The sequence below is a fragment of the Triturus cristatus genome, chromosome 9 (genome assembly GCF_964204655.1).
Source record: "Triturus cristatus chromosome 9, aTriCri1.1, whole genome shotgun sequence".
NCBI classification, from domain to species: Eukaryota; Metazoa; Chordata; class Amphibia; order Caudata; family Salamandridae; genus Triturus; species Triturus cristatus.
In genome coordinates this window covers 735923497-735938619 of record NC_140592.1, presented here as the reverse complement: position 1 = coordinate 735938619, position 15123 = coordinate 735923497, and positions in this window count along the sequence as shown.

Genomic DNA, 15123 nt, shown 5'->3' with positions numbered 1-15123 from the left:
CAAGATAGATACAAATATGGGGAAGCCACAGGACGATGTCTAGCACAAAGGTTAATAGTTAGACAGCCTTCACAGACAATAAGGGCAATGGTGGATGCTGCAGGCAATACGGTTGAAACTGGGAAGGAGCTATTGGCCGTATTTTATAATTTCTACCAAGAGCTATAGACGCAAAGGGATGTCAACGAGCAGGAAATAGAGTATTTCTGTCAACAACTGAATGTAGCTAAACTTAGTCAAGAACAGCAATTGTTATTCGATGCGACAATTACTATGGAAGAGTTGGAGGAGGCAATGGGTTCATTGGCGAGAGGTAAAGCCTCAGGGCCGGATAAGCATCTGCTTGAGTTTTATCAAACAGTTTTTCAAGTTTTGAAAATATATATGCTGGCCAAAATCCAAGAGGCACAAGTAGGGAATTCCCCTCCATCATGGGATGAGGCTAATATAGCGGTGTTTTTAAAGAAAGATAAGACTTCTAATCTCCCAGGATCATATAGACAAATATCTTTGTTAAATTCAGAGGGTAAACTATATGCAAAAATACTCGCTAATAGGTTGGCGCAAGTTATTACGCCTCTGGTATCTATTTATCAACATGGTTTTATACTGGGTCGAAGTACGGTTAATCATATTAATCGAGTAGTTTCTCTTATTGACTACGCCATGTAAATCAAAGGAGGCTTGGGCTGATCTTTCTCGATGCGGAAAAAGCGTTCGATCGAGTGTCATGGTTGTTTTTATGGGCTGTTATGCGGGTGACAGGGTTTGAACAGGGGTATATCAGTGCAATACAAAGTATGTATAAATCACCACAAGCCAGGATCTGTGTAATGGGTATGGAAACAGAGCAGGTATGGATTAGTAGAGTCACAAGACAGGGGTGCCCTTGCTCCCCGCTGCTATTTGCAATATATATGAATCCTTTTCTGGTCATGCTGGAGCAAAATGAGCACATTCAATCTATGATTTGTGGACCGTATCAGGTACGCGTCCTAGCCTATGCAGATGACATAGCGGTGACATCTTCAGATCCTGCTGCATCAGTTATTGAGATAAAAAGATTAGCTGGCATATTTGGTGAGGTTTCAGGTTATAAGCTGAATGCCTCAAAAACACAGATTATATGTACTAAATTGGCATGCCCGGGCGATGTACGGGTGAGGAAAGAAGCTACATATTTAGGCATTAAATTGAAAATGTCATTGCAGGATTTGATTGAAGTGAATTGGTCTAGTATTGTTTATGGGGTTCAAAAGCAGTTAGATCGATCAGAATGTTTGCATTTTACTATGGTGGGACGATGCAATGAACTTAAGATGGTTATCCTTCCCAGAGTTATGTATTACTTTAGGGCGGTTCCATTGCAATTAACTAAAATACAACTACAGGGAGTTCAATCTAGCTGTGATAGGTTTATATGGGGACAAAGGAAAGCACGGCGGGCGTTTAAATATATGATGCCATCATGTGATCGGGGGGGTGGTCTGTTCCTAATTTTACTTTTTACTATTATGTTTGTATTCTTCAAAACATACGGATATTGTTGACAGGTGAAGATGAACTGATAGCGGATACACCGTCAATATATCAAATGTTAGGATTAGAGACTAGAATTTTTTTTGTTAAGTTCTATGAACCAAGTTACTTTAAAAAAAACTAGGTTTAAGGTAGTGCACGCGGCTTACAAGGTTTGGAAAGTAGTACAGAAGGTGGTAGATGTTCCACGGTTGAGCTACTATACACCGCTGGATGCATCAGCTATTTTCCTTGCTATATTTTGGGATGTTAGGATGTCGATTGGAGGGCTAAAGGGATTAGACTATTAGGAGATCTTTTTGAGGGAGGGAAGTTAGGTGCATTTATAGGGTTAGTGAATAGATATGGACTCCAACAAAAGGAATTCTTTTAATACTTACAGGTTAGGGATTTTTTGTTTAAGCATTATATAGGCGAGGGAATAATCAAGCTCCCGATAGTCGAGGCAATCAGAAGGAGTGTACGGCTAGGGGTTTTGTATACTATACTAATTGAAACTCAACCTGACGATATGGTTGCACAAACAGCTAAATGGAGGGAACGGTTGGGACAGGAGGGAGAGTATGTGCAACAATCAATTGATATGGCTGGGAAGATTTTATTGTCTGCAAATTTGAACGCACAACATTACAAGATGATTTTTGATTTGTATCATACACCTGAGAAGATGATGAAGTGGGGGTGTTCTAATGATTGCAAATGTTTTAGATGTAGTATGGAAAAAGCTGTTATGGTACATGTGTTTTTTGATTGTAACGTGCTTCAGCAATTAAGGCTTCAAATAGACCAGTTTTTGTCGGAAATTCTAGGGCAACAAATTTGTTTGACAAGAGATATAATGCTGATGGGTGTAGGTGATAATGTACAAATAGGCCAGCCAATATATATATTTAGATATATTATGTTCATTGCAGCGGCGGTGGCACGGCTATGTGTTGCCTCAGTTTGGTTACAGCGAGAAGCCCCTAAGTTTGAGATGTGGCGGGTTAAATTCTATAATATTTTTAATTTAGAATATAGCCTTTATTCTCTTAAATCACTGAAGTGAAAAAAACTAGGCTTGCAGATTTGTGGTCCGATGATAGATAATCTCAAATAATTTTATAGCTTAGGTAAAATGCATTAGCTGTATAATTTCTTGTTTTTTCATTCTGTTTACACTTGGTTTTAAGTTATAACCTGATATATTGTGTTATGATACTGAATAATTGGTTATGAATTATGTTATGCTATTTGATATGGACTGAACAATAAATCCTTTAAAAAAAAAAAAAGAAGTGAAGAGGGAAGGGCATTATAACCTTTCAGGACAGACAGAGAAAGGTTTTGGGAGGATGTCAAATAGAATAGAGTCCATACACAGGCATGTAGATAATATGGGTGAAGTACTTTGATCTCCAAAGGCTTGGCACTCCACCTATGATATTAGCACTCAAAAAACGCCCCTTATCGATATAGGTAACACAAAGGGTGCAAGGGGATTGCCTAATCGCATTGACATTAGAGAAGGAAAGCACAATATGTTTTCTGAAGCTCGGAAGCCTCGAGCAACAGAGCTTGAACGGTTGTGGTTTCAGGAAACACAAAGCCAGCAAGACCCCAGGATGGGATTTTGTGAGGCTATGGGAGGATTGACACTCCATGATAGGCCAATGCAGCAGATGGGTGTTCAGTCAGTTTTACGCAGTGTGTATCTCACCCCTAGTGAGATATTTGCTGAAGGAGAGAATAGCTGGCACAGTGTTGTGCCATATGTGGATAAAGTGGCAGAATGGACTGAAGGATTAGCTTCACAGATGAGTACATGGCCACAAGAAGGGTCCTTTGATCCACGTGACATGGCACGTGCTGAGGATTGCATTCTTTATAGTGAGGGAGATCCAGACTGGGATTATCCCTACATGTGGAAATGTTTGCACGTGTGGCAAAAATATGCCAGGCAGCACAACCCCCAACATTCTACCACTCCCATGTATCAGATGCACCTTATACGCAAGGGACCTGGAGCCATTATGTTCCTTGGCCACAGATGAACAAGGGGACTCTTAAGAAACTTCTTGCTGCCGCTTACAGAGGGAGCAGGGAAATACATTTGAGCTTTTGAAAAGAAAACTGCAAGCTTCACCTTGGCAGTAGGAGACATAACAATTGTGCTTAGCCTCTCTTATAGGAGATGAAACGGACAGTGTTTTTCAGAACCCTGGAGTAAAACATGCTACCCTAACTGAGACTAGATATGATGGATCTCCATTTATCTTAGTTAGGACAGTAGTTTGGGGTCAGCTGAGGAAAATGTATTCTGACAGGCCAGACACTGGGTACCTCATGGCTCCATCAATGCTGTCAAATGAGGACAATGCTCAATTTCTTAGCAAGGTTATAGAAAAGTGGACCCAAGAAGTAGGTCAGGGTTGGAAAGTCACAGGAGGAAATGCAGTGTTATTTTTCAATGTAGTAAAGAAAGGGTTACCTTCTGATGGTCAGGATACAGGCACATATAATTCATTTTTGTAAGATAAAGCAGGTGAAAGAGAGAAACAAGCAGGAAGGGACTGAGAAAGCAGCAGCAATGTTATTGCAGCAAAGGATGGCGAAGGCCCTGTAGTAGCAGCCATCACTCAGATGACTGTAATGTCTGTGGGATTGGTCCCAGGAAACCCCCAACAACAGTACCCACAACAGCAGGATAATGTAACGGCACAAGGGAGTAGTAGAAGAGGACGAGGAAGAATAGAAAGATGCAGGATAGGTCTCTAAAGGGTGGACTAAGTAAGTCATTACCTTCACAGATATGGACATTTTATTATAGATTGCAGAACTAAGAGATGGGATGAACAAAATGGAAGGACAGGAGTTTACAATGAGCCCAGGAATACAGCAGTACAGCCTCTGTCAAAACCACAAATAGTGTATGTGCTCAAACACCACCACAAAATGTGCAGCAATCAGTAATGCCTCAAGCACAAGTGATGCCACAGCAAAGTTACCAAGCACCCCCAATGGTGACTCCACCTCAAAGTGGACGCGGAGGTGTAATTGTGAGAGGAGGAAAACCTTTCCAGGCAAATTATGTGGGAGGAAATACACAATGAGGGTGCCCACAGAGTATTTCCAGGTGTCCAGTATTGCCATTGATGCACAGGCCAGATGATCACCCACTGTGACGGTAGCTATCAATAACAAGAGGTATGCACTCCTCATAGATACAGGAGCCAGTCGATCCTGTATAGAAAGGGAGACTTTCCAATCTCTAATAGATCACTGGACACCCAAGGATTCTCGGGGGAAGTAATCAGGGTTCTATTTATTAAACCATTAGAGATGGAAGTAGGTGGAAGATATGATGATGGTTGTTTTCTCCAGCTGCCCCAGCAAATTTGTTAGGGAGAGATCTTAGGACCAAGTTAAATATAACCATTCATTTTGAGTCTGATGGTGCCATGGTCTGTTCTGCACCTTGAATTTCACCATCCAGGATTATGGCAGTAACAGTAGGTTCCTCGGCTGGAGATCAAATCAGAGCATGACCTGCTGATGTGGAGGCATTTACCACAGAAGTGTATACAATCATAGCAGAGACACTAGAGTTACTGGGAAAGGAGGTCCAGTTACCTACAAAATTCCTTTTCCGGCGACAAGGGCAAGATTCTTGAATGCCTGACATTAAGATAATATTGCAAATTGAGGCCTTAGAGGTAAAACAAACCTATGGTGCTCTTAATAGGCTGTGACCATAACAGTGTTTTATGGGCATGTGTTACATTACTTAACCCAGGTAAAATGGTTAGGCAAATATTGGATGATCAACTGTTGAATGACAATTCAAAGAAAACAATTATAGTCTTTCAGGATGACATACTGTTGAGGACAGTATTAGAAGGAAGGACGCCCACATCTGGTAGAGCTTTTAATTCTGTTAGGAAAGCAGATCTGTCCCAAGTACCAGACACCTTGTGAACTAAGGATACCCATGATGTAGGCCTTATTCGTACCGCTACACCATTCAGGATAACATTAAAGGAAGATGCTGTCTAACCTAGAGTGCGGCAGTATGCTCTTTCTAAGGAAGCAGACAAGGGTATCGCCCCTAATATACTGGTGGTGTTAGAGCTAGGTGTAATTTACCTCGGAGCATCTCCTTGTAATACCCAGATTTACCTGTTTAAGAAGTCCAAGGGTAATACTTGGTGTATGGTTCAAGACCCCCCCCCCCTGAACGATGTAGTGATACCAGAATTTCCAATTATTCCTGACCCCTGCATCATTCTAGCAAATATGCCTTAGGATGCTAAATATTTCTCTTATAGATTTGAAGAATGCCTTTTTCAGCATCCCTCATCCAGACAGCCATTATTTGACAGTGTTCTCCTATCATGTGACTCAGTATATGTACTCTTGCTTACACCAGGGATATTGTGAGTCCTCTAGCATTTCCAACAGAATGGTAAACAATAATCTGTCAAACTTTCAGTGTGACAATACATTGATGCAGTATGTCAACGACATACTAGTTTGCAGTCCTACAGCACAGCAGTGTAGGAAAGATACTATATCCCTTTTGGTTACTCTTGTACAGCGAGGTTACAATGTAGAGAGACGAAGTCCAATACTGCCAGGAGGAAGTCCATTATTTAGGGCAATTTCTGTCAGCTTCTGGTCGACCAGTAACCCCTGAAAGAGAAGTATCCATTCATCAAATGACTGTGCCAGAAACTGTTAAAGTAATGCAGAAGTCTCTCTGTATTTATGTGAAACAATGAGTTTTGATTACAGCACTTTTGCTAGCTTCTATCAAACAAGCAAAAGACAGAAATGACAAGATAACATGGACACCAGAGATGAGGGAGTCTATTCAGAAATTGAAAACTGAGATAACAAATGCTCCAGTTTTGACAACTCCTGATTATACCAAGGAGTTTTATTTATTTTGTCATTGCAATGGTCAAGTGATGACAGCCGTTCTTACGCAGAAATATCCTTTAGGACACAAACCCATTTCATGCTTTAGTGGGCAGTTGGATTCAGTATTGAAAGGACATTATCCTTGCGAGCAAGCTCTCGCCACTGCAGCATTTGCAGTGCAGAAGAGCATTCCCATTGTTATGGGGTCTCCTTTGATGCTCTATACAGAGCATGCAGTGTTTGCTATCCGTCAGAAGGCTAAGACTACTCTGACTAAACAGTGTGTCAGGATATGAGGTGATACTGTCACTACTGTCTTTCAAGGTTGTGAAGTGTCATTCAGTGAATCTTGTGACATTCTTTGATCCTCCTATATTAGATTCTGAGGATGATGCGCATGAATGTGCAACTTACATTCCTAGTGAAACTAGTCAAGCAAAAGAGAACCCTAAACCATTTAGCATTGTCTATTTTGTTGATGTTTCTTCTACTATTGACCAGGATTCAGGAGTAAGACAAACAGGTTCAGAAGTAGTGAGAGCACAACAGCATGATTCTTCTGATACACTCCACATAGTAGAGAAGTTAACCTTACCAGCACATTATTCTGCATAAGCAGCGGAATTGTTAGCCTTGATTGCGGCTCTTAAGCCTCGAGCAGGAAAAGTCATCACAATCTATTCAGATTCAGCTTATGCGACTACCACTGTACATTCCAGCATTATGAGATGGAGTAGCAGAAGTTTCCTTAAGTCAGATGGAAGACCTGTTATGCATAGGATTCTCCTAAAGGCTCTAATATAGGCATTTGTGTTACCACAGGCAGTGGCAGTTGTGAAATGTGTAGCACATACAAATGGACATGATTTTGTGTCTTGAGTAATGCAGTAGCGGATTAGGTAGCTAAAGATGCAGCTAGGCGCACACCCCTCCCTGCCTTTGCCATCAGGTTCAAAACATGTCCCTGTTCTGGTGGCTCAGACTGCCTCGCCGCCTGAATATGAATCTAATCCTACCACGGACAATGTCACGCCTCATTATGCTGAGACAGCATGTTTACATCTCCAAGAATCGTAAGATGCCACTCTACTACATGAAAAGCAGTTATGGAAGGCTAGAATATTCTCCCAGTCAGTGGATGACCTAATATGTAGACAAATATCTACAGGTAAACCAGTGATGCCTCAGGCTTAACCTTTTGATAGCTCTTGATCAGTTGCATTTACCTGTCCACATTTCAAGAGATCACTTGTCTATACAAATACAAGAAGACTGGTTTGTTCCCAATTTGCATGATACTAACCATGTACATTTATCACTGTATTATTTGCCAACAATTCTCCCCCACCCCACACAGAAGGTGATACATTTATTCCACAACCAAAAGGTCTTTTTAAAGTCCTCCATATTGACTTTATTAACATACTAGATAAGTGCAACAACTATTTGTACCTTGTAGTTTGTCCTTTTTCACGATGGATTGAAGCAGGACTGTGCGTCCATTGTGATGCTAAGTTAGCTACTACATTTATGATTTGGGAGGTGATTCCACACTGGGATAAGATCTGACCAAGGCACACACTTTGTTAATGCAATATTTACATATCTTACAGCAATGTTAGGGATAAAACATAAACTATCTTGGGTTTACCATCCCCAGAGCAATAGCATCAGTGAGCGCCTGGCAGTGACAGGGAGACCCATGAATGTGCAAGTACCTGCCACTAGAAGTAATGTACAAGGAGAAAGCACTTCAGCAATCATGTTTACCTCTGTGAATTAAGCAAGGCTGGAAAGTTCATCTCTAAACAGGTAACCAAAGGGAAGGAGAAGCACGCCACCGCTGAGGCCGACCTCCCATTTGTGCACAATAGGTGACGAGTTTTTTGTGCGCAATTTTGTCCAGAAATTGAGAAAGCCCAGATTTGATGGCCCATTCATGGTTACCATGGTGACCCTCAATGCCCTCAAGGTAGATGGCAGGAAGCCTTGGTTCCACTTAACCGATATTCATCTGAATCCAACATCACATCATAGACAATGTAATGGAAGAAGAGGGGTGAAGATTCCCATCATAAAAATACCACCCTCCACCTCTGCACAATTTTTGGGATCAACGGCACAAAAGTTATGTATTTTTGTTTTCCTTTTTCTTTTTTGTCTTTTAATACTAGCTTTTCCATTGTTGCTCTTTTACAGCAACATTTCTTCTAGCTCTAACCTCACACACCTACTAAGAGAACTTTCTATTCATGCTAATGTGTCCCATAATGTTCATACCAGATTATCAGATAACAGACATAGGTTCAGAAAGTACCAGTGAATCATGTTTCATTTGCTCTCTAATTCCTCATGCTCCAGGATCAGATAGACTACAATTAATGAAAGAAGTCCCCCCAAGCACAGCTCTAGGTCTATTGCATCTCTACTTGTGTAGGATTAAGGCCCAAATGCAATTAACACATGTTAAAGTAGTACATTTTCTAGTCAATTTCACAAAATGTGACTCTTCAGTAGAAGTTTTATATATTCTTACAGACAGACAGGACATTAAGGATGAGATATCATGCATGAAGAAGACAGGTCATTCTACCAGATGGTTTTAGACTTAGGGTTGTTAGGAGTAACACGCCTCCCGAAGGAGTGTAATAGATACTTAGTAAATCCTTTACTAAGTATTTTGTTTGTAGGCCATGATTTAGGTACTGGATTAGTTTTTGCCCGGGATCATTGGCATTATGATATCGAATTATCCTGTAGTGTCATGTCTTTATGGAATGGTAATGATGTTAGTCAGGATGCAGTAAAAAAAAAGTGTGCGCAAATTTGTGACTAACATTGGTTTCTTTGTGTTTCAAAGGAAATGACACAGTTAATTTAGGGCACAATACCAACTGTAGAGCCTCAATAGATAACACTGACATGCAGGGTGGCACCGCCAGTCTCATGGGCTATTATTGGCAGTGTGGAGATCTACTGTACCCCCAGTTACCACTGAACTGGGGTGGCCGCTGCACATTGGCCACCTTGCACGCCCCTGTCTTGATAATTCCTAGAACTGCAATAAAGGATGTGTAGAGAATTAGGTTAAAGTCTAGGGTCACAAGTGACCTCATGTTTTTCTAAAACTAAGGTGTACCAATGTGTAAATGACTAGTAATGACTTGTTTGAACTTTTGTAACTAACATGGTTTAACTGTGTATATAAATAGCTGCCTGTGAAGCAGCGAATTGAGACCGGCTGTGCACTTGTGTGAAGACGGCCATTCTCCCTGCCGCAACAGTAACAATCTGTTTTTATATTGACAAAAGGAGTCTGTCTTTTTCTTCCGTTTTAAGTTACCCTGCAACAGTGTACACTCCGGTGGTAATTTTAGGAGGGCCAATTGCCCATTATTAAGAGGATCATGCTTGCATTTAGGTGGCTGATAGTGGTTTAGGGTGCTTGGTTAGAGTTAATAATATTTTGTTGAGTATTTAAACATCCTGAGGTGTTAGGAGTGGACAGGCCGGGATCATTAGAAGTCGGAGCTGGATTTGGGACTGAAATCACAGACTGGGAAAGAACTCCTTCTTGGAGTTTAGACTGTGAGTTGATCTGGAGAATGTTACCCTGAGTATCTGATAAAACATGTACTCTTTCCTCAAGGTCTTTTAAGTGCATGGTTACAGCGTGACAAAACTCCTTCACTAAAGACTCCAAGTTGCCGAAAAAAGGTTTACAAATTTTGTATAAATGGGTCCTGAAATCAAGTATGCCTGGGTAACTGGATTATTTATTGGACCACCAGGTCTTAGCTTTGACTTACTAGCCTTAGTTATGCCCATTTGCGCTTTTCCATCACTCCCCTTACGGGGTGGGGATTTGTGTGCACTTGAATGTAGACTACTAGGTAAGCCCGCGTGGAGACCTCCACTCCGCCCGCAGAGTGTGCAGAGATTTTCCTCCTCCACGTTCTGCGGAGAACGCAGAGAAGGCAAATCTCCACACACTCCGCAGCGGAGCGGAGTTGGCCAGCCCCCGCCTCCACCCCCCCTTTTTTAACATGTAATTCTACATTTCCCCCCGCATGCACGTTTCTCGCAAGAAATGCGCGGGAGCATGCGCAGTTTTCTCAAGGTTTATCCAGACGGCGAGCAAGGGGAGGAGGGCAGCCAGAGGGCGCCACAGTGCAGGTAAGTGGTTTTAATTTACTTTAAGAAATATAGAATTACTTGTTAATATGGGGGGTGGAGGCGGGTAGTGTAGCGGAGCGGAGTTCCACGTAGTTTGTTTGCAACACCGTGGACCTCCGCATAGCCCCGCTATGCTTACTACGCCTAGGGTTACTACTGGGGCCAACAATAGATATGTCATGGGGGTGGGGTGGTCATGCACACTACAATGATTTAGAATTTGGACAGAGACTGGTGGTTGCTGACCAGTTTGAGAGACTCTTAGATAGGTGACATTTTCTCCATATGATGGTGTAATGTGAGGTTTCAACTGAAGGTTACCCAAGTGAGTTGTTAGATCTTTAATCAGCCTTTGAACCGCATCAATTCGATTTTCCACTAGTTCTAGCTACGTGAAAATTGCACTTATGACTGATGATAAATATGATGTTATTTAAGGAGATGATGGTTTTTTTAACGCCTAATTTATGCTGTTGGGCAAGCTTCCCCCCCCCATCTTTGTGGATGCAGGTAAAACAGAATCAACAACGCAAGTGGGATGAGTTCTACCGTAAGCTGCTGGACTCTGTCCAGGGGCCAGAGGGGTGGCCCAGCTCAGCCTTTTCTGGCTGCAGACGGGCCCGCTCTTGGCCCTGGCACGTCCCGCGGTGTCCTGTCACACTTAAGAGCGCTAGGTTGGTGCAGGCCCCTCCTCCTGGGCTAACACAGGCTCCTAGGGAATGGAGTCCCCAATATGGCGATGGCAGCAAAGCAGGTATAAGGCATTACTTGAATTTTGCAGATAACACTCTAGCCGAGAGTGCGGGACAAAGAGAGGTGGGATTGCAGAGTTATTTCACTGAGACCTACGCATGAGGTGACTGTGCTGACTCCATTGCTGACATTGTTATTTGTCCTTGAATCCGCCACACTTTAGTGGGCTTCAGTTTAAACCACACATTCATGTCTATCAACTTTTTGGTCAGTCAATGCAAAGCAGCAGTTAATGTTCAATCAATCAATCAATCATAGGCATTTATAAAGCGCACTACTCACCCGGAGGGTCTCAAGGCGCTAGGGGGGGGGGGGGGGGGTCCGCTACTGCTCGAACAACCAGGTCTTGAGCTTCTTCCTGAAGGAGAGGTGGTCTTGGGTCAGGCGTAGTTCGGTGGGGAGGGCGTTCCAAGTCTTGGCGGCCAGGTGGGAGAAGGATCTACCTCCTGTTGTCGCTCTGTGGATGCGGGGGACGGCTGCGAGGGCGAGACTGGTCGAGCGGAGGTGGCGTTTGGGAGCGTAGAAGTTGAGGCGGCTGTTGAGGTAGGTCGGGCCTTGGTTGTGTAGGGCTTTGTGTGCGTGGGTGAGGAGCCGGAAGGTGATTCTTTTGTTGATTGGGAGCCAGTGCAGGTCTCTCAGGTGTCTGGAGATGTGAGTTCGTCTGGGGACGTCGAGGATGAGTCTCGCCGAGGCGTTCTGGATCCGCTGGAGTCTCTTCTGGAGCTTGGCGGTGGTACCGGCGTAGAGGGCGTTGCCGTAGTCCAGTCGACTGGTGACGAGGGCCTGGGTGACTGTTTTCCTGGTCTCGGTGGGGATCCACCGGAAGATCTTACGTAGCATGCGCAGGATGTTGAAACAGGACGAGGAGACGGCGTTGACTTGTCTGGTCATGGAGAGGGAGGAGTCCAGGGCATTGCATAAGGATACATTAATAAGTGTGCATGCATTTCTAAATATATACTCCTACCTGATGGAGTAAGTTGATGTAAAGGAATGGAGACTATGCTTTTACAAAGATATAGGCTCTTGTGCTATTATTTTATGTTTACGAATCTCATCAAATTAATATCATTTATAATATGTCATGACAAAAGCATGTCATTGAGATAAATTAGTAGAGATTGCCACTGGGCATAAGAGCAGCTTTCCATCCAAGGGTCCCAGAGTTTTGTGACCATGCTATTGTTATTAGTGGCTCAAAGCGGTCTCTTGATAGTGCAAGAACTGAGCAAAAAACAATCAAAATAAAATCATACGGAAATGTAAAAAACATTTTAAAATAAAGTTGACCTATTTTAAAGTCACGTGTACCTTTTCTACATATTAAGCTTTAAAGTGACACAAAGGGAAAGCATTTTAAAACAAATGGGATACACGCTTAGTATTGCAAAAGCATGGCCAGACTGGCTATAGCAGGCACCGGGCATATCCCCGGTGGGCCGGAGGGGTGGGGTCCGGTTTTGCGACCGTGAATGCCGGTTTTGCAGCAGTGCTGCAATATCGTCCCCTGTAACAAAAGTGGAAGCGGTGTGTCTTGCTAGCACGCCGGTCCCAGGGCCGGTCGCGCAGCAATCTGCCAAGGCTGGTTGCAGTTCCCAGTCCGTCCCAGAGCTGTTTTCACTTATTGAAAAAAAAAATTGGACCATAATTGTTTAAAGTGATTGAACTAACGCTCTGATAACATGACTTTCAACTCCAGTCATACATCTGCCCCTCGCCCCAAAGCATTTTGCTAATGCTAATCCATATAACACCTTACCGAGTTCTTTAAAAAAACACAGCTTTTGTATTTAACACGTAGAGCAATTAGGTCAAAGGGTTTCCATTGGTCTACCTGGGCTGTCCAGTTTCCGGTTTCCTCTGTGTTGATACACATTAGAAATAGACACGATTTCCTTCCCCTCAGCCTTGGGCGTGTCAAGCTAAATTAAACAAGCTCCATACATGATTTATATTGTTAGGCCAATTGGCTGCTATACTTTTAACGCCTATGGTCCCGCTTGGACTCTACTCTAATCAGAAGCAGCATATGTGGTCCATCAACAGCAGAGTGCTACAGGGCTCTCAAGTGCATCTTGGGAGTGAAACCTCCAGGGAGATCCCCATGTTGCATTACGCTCTTGGTATGCTGCCTGCTTCAAAGTGGATGCCCCATTACCAAATGGTTTTTTACATGTTCCGAATGCATTTTTCTTGGAGAGCACCCAACTGAAGGGGAAAGAACCTTTCAACGCAGTCATTACATCGCACTACCTTTACACAACAGTCATTACATCGCACCATCCTTTACATCGCATGTCATTACAACGCAGCCATTCTATCGCATGTCACTACAACGCATGTCATTACAATGCATGTCACTACAACGCAGGCATTACATCGCAAGTCATTACATTGCATACCATTACAACGCATAGTACCCTTACACTATCCAGCACTTACCCTACTGTTGCACTCACTGGAGTTAGAATAGTAAATTTTACCCCTACACTATCCAACACTTACCCTACTGTTGCACTCACTGGAGTTAGAATAGTAATTGTTACCCCTACACTATCCAACACTTACCTTAAATGTGATGTAATGGTATGCATTGTAATGGTATGCATTGTAAAGGTATAATGCGATGTAATGGAATGCGTTGAAAAGGTAGTTTCTGAAAATGCGATGTAATGGCATGCGATGTAAAAGAATGCGTTGTAAAGGATGTTGCGATGTAAAAACCGCGTTGTAAAGGCATGCATTGTAAATGTAAGCGTTGTAACGTCATACAGGTGACCTTCTTGAAATTGGAGCAGAAGGAGATGAGCATGGGAGATAAAAACTATTGAAGTGTTATTTGCCCAGAGTCGCAAAAAACAGAGGGCGTAAATCTGGTGATTGTTTCTGAGTCTCACCAGTCTAAAATAGCCATAGTCTTTGCTTCCATGTCATTATCTTTCTATAGCGGCACCCGGCTCCACATGCAAGGCTTAGGGAGGGTATTATTGATCTATGCTGAACCCAACTTCAGTTGTGAAACTGATGCTCAGCAGCAGGAAAGTGCTGGGCTAATTCACCACTCAATGGGAAGAACTCAATGTGACTTGATGGAGGTTAGAGACTAGAGTGGCAGGAAGCTCACACAAGTGAATGCGCTTTCTTCTGCCCTGGTTCTGCATCTAAATATTTCAGACCATACCAACAACTATCATGCAAAGTCCAACTGGATTAAGGTATCTTGTCTCCAGGAACATGTTTATGTGAACTCCTGGCATAATCCCACTTCCTCCAATGGACCCTGACGTTTGAGGACTGGCTTCTCTTTGGAGGTACATAGTGCAACTCTCTACTGCAACCTCTTGATCCCCTTGCCTCCCCCACTCAAGATCATAGCCACTTCACCTTGAGGCAAGCACTGCTCTTCCATGGGCATTGGTTGCTCCCCTCACCACCTTAGTACGCACTGTTCTTTCTCCCGGTACACCTGGGGACTGTGTGTGGCTTCCTGCACTGCACCCTTCAGAATATACTTGTGAGTACATGTGTGCAGTCAATTGCCCCCAACATGGCTTTGTCTCCAGCTGTTCCTGTGCAGTGTTGGGGAAGTGAAGGTACTGAGGTATGAAGCTGAGTCTTGCATCCAGGACAGGTGTGATGAACTTTGATAGGGCTGGCTGTGAGACTACTCCGACTCTGGCAGTTGTTGGTTGGAAGGTACCAGAGGCCAACAGGTGCAGCACAGCCAGCAGCTTTGTCTGTGGTGGGATGTTG